General features: G+C 44.1%; 1 protein-coding gene across 1 annotated transcript in view; it reads right to left on the reverse strand.

The window, feature by feature from the left end:
• Nucleotides 1–5,230, reverse strand: part of sgcd (sarcoglycan, delta (dystrophin-associated glycoprotein)) — an 84,635-nt gene extending 79,405 nt beyond the window's left edge. The window contains exon 1 of the mRNA XM_019858125.1: nucleotides 5,123–5,230. The gene's annotated coding sequence lies outside the window, so the exon portion shown is untranslated. The remainder of the gene's footprint in view (nucleotides 1–5,122) is intronic.
• Between the last annotated feature and the right edge of the window lie 316 nt (nucleotides 5,231–5,546).

Here is a 5,546-nt window from a genome sequence, read left to right on the forward strand (position 1 = left end):
GTTGGAGCTGTGGGGTGGAGGGGCAGGGGCTAGGGCAATTACAGAGCGAAATAAAAGATGATTGTCTGGAACACGAGAAGGATATTTTACATATGGCCATCACTGGAATGGCGGGGGGGAGAGGGGGAGGGGGGGCGCTATCACAAATCATGCAGATATAAAGCATGATTGGCTTTTATGGGTCCGCGAACAAGATTCTCAGTGTGGTAAATTGCTGTCAAGGCGAGCCATCCAGACTCGTGACGGCACAGGAAAAGTGCCCTCCGCACTGATTTGGTGGCCAATTCCAATCACATATCCCTCAAGTTCTCTTCATCTCTGGATCCCACTTCTGACAACTGCGTGAAGCATGGCGGATCACCGTCATGGCAAGCGAGCCCACTTAGGACCAATGTTGCCATTGTTCGCTTCAAGAAAAAAAAAAAACCTCATGACTTGATTGTCAAAGTAACTAAAATTACTTCATGAGTTACTTTCAACTGAACAAAAATGACAACTGTTTTTGCCAATTCTTTATCGAAAGGGCAACAAAAAAAAAAAACAAAACAAAATAGACATTTGCACTGAACATATATATAAATACTCTGCATGGTTAGTGAGTGTTGGGATCATCCGGCAAGACCGGCGCATGCTCCTTATGGTCACACTGCAGTTTCCAACAAATATGCTAAACCTCTTCCAACATTCTAATTTGGATCTAATTTGACCCTTCTGATCGCGTCACATCAGTGGAGTTGTAATTTCCGTTTCCCCACCTCTGAAAATCCATCAATGGCAAGCGGTGCTCCTTCAGTTATTAACCTCCTGCGCAGGGGCGCCGAGTCTGGAAGAAGCCCGCAACTCACGGGCATGGACTTGCATTGTAAAGAATCCTTTCGGACCGGTCAAATTCAAAGATAAGAACTGGATTCTTAACTGAATCTGAGACACACACAAATATATGTCCACCAATTAGGAAGAATGAAGATTTTTTTTTTTTTTGTGAGTGTCATTGCTGCTCGTTTGATTTGAATGAATCAATCGCAGTGTGCAAAATGGTCAAAGTATAAATCTGAACTCAAGTGGGCTGATTGATGCGAGCCATGAAACTCCAGGGCGGAAAGTAGACCCGCCATGGGTGCCGCTTAGTCGCCACGGTGCCGGAGGGAAATCCGGCGTCCATGTGTACCTACGACGGATACCGCGAGCCCTCGCCGGAGGCGGCGCGAGATGGAAGATCGGCGTCCATCTTTAGTTTTCCATTACGCGCTGTCGAACAAATGGGAAATGACTTGGATACAGAGAGATTAAAAGCTCAGAGTGAGAAGTAGGAGGAGGAGGAGGACATTGTTTACACCGAGACTCGAGATGTGGCGGAGCGAGGCCGATCTTTATTTACACAGCGGGATTTACGGCGGCCTCGCGGGCGAGCCGCGTGGCACGGGGAGCCACATCATTTCAAGCTCGAGTGCCCACTGTGCCATCAAGTGCTTTGCCCTCCACCACCCCCCTCCCTCCACGTCAACCTCCCACCTTCGAAGAAAGAGCACAACTGCGGAATATCAACAAAACCTTGTGACCTTCGCTGTTGGGGGTGGGGGGGGGGGTGCTGCGCGGCGTTCCCGTACGGGAGCATGCTGACAGTTTGCTACTTGGAATGCGGCGCGGCCGAAACTGAAACGGCAAGAGCGGAATTTGAATGGTTTCTCACGAACAAACGTGAAGAATTTTAAACACTTTGGCAGCACGGCGGGGTCGTGGTTAGCAAGTGCGCCTCACTGTCAAGAGGGAGCGGGAATAGGCTGCAGCCAACTCACAGCTGGCCAACGAACCGGTCAAAAAATAGCAGTCAAAAGACGGTAACGTTTGTGATATGTCGTTGGTGGGTCACTGCCCCACGCGGCCCCCACTGCAAGCGGACTGTAACAACATGCGACTTCCACAAAGCTTTGCTTGGGTTTGAATCATCTGACCAATCAACAACTCAGCAAATCAAACTCCGAGTTTTTGTGATTTGTCCTCGGTGGGGGTCATCAAGACAAAAAAGGCCCACCTGGCCTCACTGCGAGCAGACTCTAACAGTGCCGAGTCTCGATATGACTTTATAGCAAACTCAAATCAAGAATTGAACCTAAACTGTGATTCAAATATACATTTTTGAAATGTTTCATTGATTTTTTTTAAATTTCCTCCAGACGGCTCGGGGACACTTTTTCCAGACTTGATTTTTTTTTTTTAAATTGTTCAAGTCAAGCAAGGGTTAAAATCACCGCAATGTATTTATTTATTTATTTTGCAGGGTTTATCAAGGTTTTCTCGCTCGCCGGTGGGCCTGGAACGCATTCCCGGGCAACAATTCGGAATCGTTTTTGCATTATCTGGCTAACAGGCTTAGAGGCCTGATCTTGGTGAAGGGCAGCCAACAGACGCTGGCGCGAAGGTTACCGGAAAATAATAGACGGCAAGGCTCTAATAGAATCTGCGTGTCCTCACGTCCGGTCTGACTTCCTCCAAATAAAAACACACGGTGGCTGCGGCGGCGGCGGCGGCGGCAGCGGCAAGGGCGCCGCATCATCCCGTCTGAAAGTCAATTCGGGAGTGGAGAGGATGATCGCGGCGTCAAAATTAAAAGTGCACCGGCAGACTCATCCTGCGATGGATGCGCGCCCTCGGCAACCCGCCCGGATGTTGAGGCTGACGCCGCTTGAGACCGTGACGCGGCGGCGAGAAACGGATAGAGCCGGCGCACGGCGGGAGGACGACGCCTGGCGGGACGCCACAAAATCCAAATATAGAGGAGAAAAAAAAAAAGTATTTCCACAAGGGGGAAAAAAATGGCACTCGACAATAATAAAACAGCATTCTTCAAAGCAGACAACTTTGACAAATAATGATATTGAATTATACTCTAAATGTATTTCCAGAAGGGGAAAAAAATGGCACTCGACAAGAATAAAACAGCATTCTTCAATGGAGACTACTTTGACAAATAATGACATTGAATAATACTCTAAAATTATTTCACGGTTTTTGGCACATTTTTCGACTTTTTTTTATTTTGTAGGCTCACCTCTCACCTGCAAACGAGTGCAACGTCCTCACTCATTGTCATGCGTGCGGCGCGAAAGGTCAAACGCTGCAGATGAGTCCCAGTAAATAGCCAAGCGCAAGTCTATCAGTAGAGTGCAGTCACTTCCGACTAAATAAGCATTTTGCATCCCTCACATCATTTGGGGAAAATGTCCAAAGTCGATGAGAAGAAAGTGCAAGAAACAACAAAGGATTTGATTGGAATTCAGCAGGAAATGAGAGAAAACACCAACATGGGGGTTTCCTCTCAAGTCTCCAAACGGCCGTGCAAAAAGCCGCATTTATCGAAGCGTCTATTTTTTTTTTTAACGAGAAAGAAAGTCAAAATGTTTGAGGAGGAGGAGGTTGTCAAAATGGGAGTTGGAGCGGAATGAAGCATCCAAGCAGAAGAATGAATACTTGTGTGTTTCGCTATGTTGTTAGTCTACATGTGCTGCTGGACCATTTGTGTTCAAATCACCAACATGGCTGAAAGTTCCGTTCGACGGCCACATGTTGGCTTCTGGCTTTAAGATAGCGGCCTTTTGAAAGGCAAAGCTATGGTTCAACTACTCTTTTTTTTTTTGAAACCGGATCGTGACGTTTTCCGGGTTCACGCATCACGGGCGCTCGGAAGTGGAGGCATATTCAAAAAGCCCCCTGACAGGCTTTTCTCAGATTTGGATGCACGGGTGGTCCTTTGGGACAGCAGGCAGGTGAAATAATCCCTTATTTTCCACGTGAGCTCTCTTTTTTTTTTTTTTTTTTAACCGGCTAATGCGCGCTACCTGCCAGTAAGAAATAACAAGTGGAACGCCGTCGGATGTCACCGTTAAATCGGCTTAGGGGGAGCTAACATGAGTCGACGTCGGAAGACACGGACGCAGATTCGGAGCACGCCGCACGCTGGAGACTGCCTGGATCAACTCAAACAAAGGCGCCAAGGGACGTTTAAAAATATATCTTTTGCCCTCAAAAATGTTACCATTGTCTTGTAAGATAAGGTATTTCTTCTCCCTTTAAAATAAAATCTGATATTTTTTTTAATAGGAAACTAGGACTTTTTTTCCTGAAATAAAATTTTATTTTAACGTGGAAAAATGTAGGGGGAAAAAAATCATTGCAAAAGGTTATTAAAGGATGACTTTTCTTTTATTAGTTTACTATCATAAGATTCAGACTCTTAGTAAATTTTTTTAAAAAGTCACTTCTTTTGTAAGTTTTGAATAAAAAAAAAAAATATTGGCACAACTTTTTTTTTCAAAAATCACTTCCTTTCTGAAAAATGAACAAAACTTTTCATTAAATGAGTACTTTTTCCATTTCTTTTATTCTTAGAGAAATCTGTCTTCAATAAAATGGGCTCCTTGAAAAAAAGAAAGACTATATTCTCCTGGCAAACGTTTCTTTTTTTCTTTTATATCTTGCTGCTTCCCAGAACAAAGACAACTCTGTTCTGAAGGCAAACCTTGTTTTGTTTCGTTTTTTTTTTTTTTTTTAAATACAGTATGAATCAGCTAACACGGCATAGCCGCTTGTCGTTTTCAAGGATGTACTTTCCTTTCATTCTAATAAAAAAAAGGCCTGCTTTCATTCACCTTGTGTTGCATTTTCCAAAGTACATACAGTTCAACCCTCCCCCTTGCGGCAAAGAATTTTTTCGAATTAGGATGACTTGGCTCAGCGAGTCAAAAATCAAGTTACGCGATCATGTTTTCAAACAGTTCCAAACCAGTCGACCCATCCTCCATGACATCTTTGTCCTCTCAATTAACCCACGTGAAGGTTCACGTTTGACCAACTGTCAGTGAGCTGAATTTTTAGATTCATGCAGCTCATCTGTTTTAAGTGAAATGATTGAGCATGTTGCCATTCTCTGGTTTGCGCGCTCGACACCATATTTTGGGGCATTGTAAATTGTATGGCTGCAATCAAATCTTGCACATTTTTCTGGACAGGTTTTTTCCAGAGATGGTGTTTTTCCTTTGGTTTAATTTCATTCAAAACACCTTCAAAGACATGAACATTGCATGATTGATGACATATAACATTCATTCATATTTAGACTACTTACATTCTGAGTCGAGTGTGAGTGCGGCGTCTGTGAGATGTGAAGGCCGAGTTCACAGGTGCGGCCATCTTGGAAATGGGCTTCTTTGTTGCAAAGGTGAATCAGGAAAAGGGCTGAGTGTAAATACTGGACTGCCCCCTATGTGTCAAAGTTGGAACTAAACCATGATTCATCAGCTATGTCTTATCCGTCTTCATTTCATCGTGAACTTCAAAATGACAATTTACAAAAAAAAATTATAGTGTATGACAACTCTGACGAGCAAGAAGTAAAGTGTCCCTAATGGGTCAAAAAGGTCAATTTAGGAATCCCCACAGTGTTCTTGTAGCCGCCGCCCCTTTTTTCAAATCCTTCCCAAAATTGAATGCATTCTTCTCACGTGAATAAATTAATATATCCGAGGCAGCTTCAGTTATTAGGTTAAAAT

This window comes from Hippocampus comes, unplaced genomic scaffold (assembly GCF_001891065.2).
Source record: "Hippocampus comes isolate QL1 unplaced genomic scaffold, H_comes_QL1_v1.1 scaffold265, whole genome shotgun sequence".
NCBI lineage: Eukaryota > Metazoa > Chordata > Actinopteri > Syngnathiformes > Syngnathidae > Hippocampus > Hippocampus comes.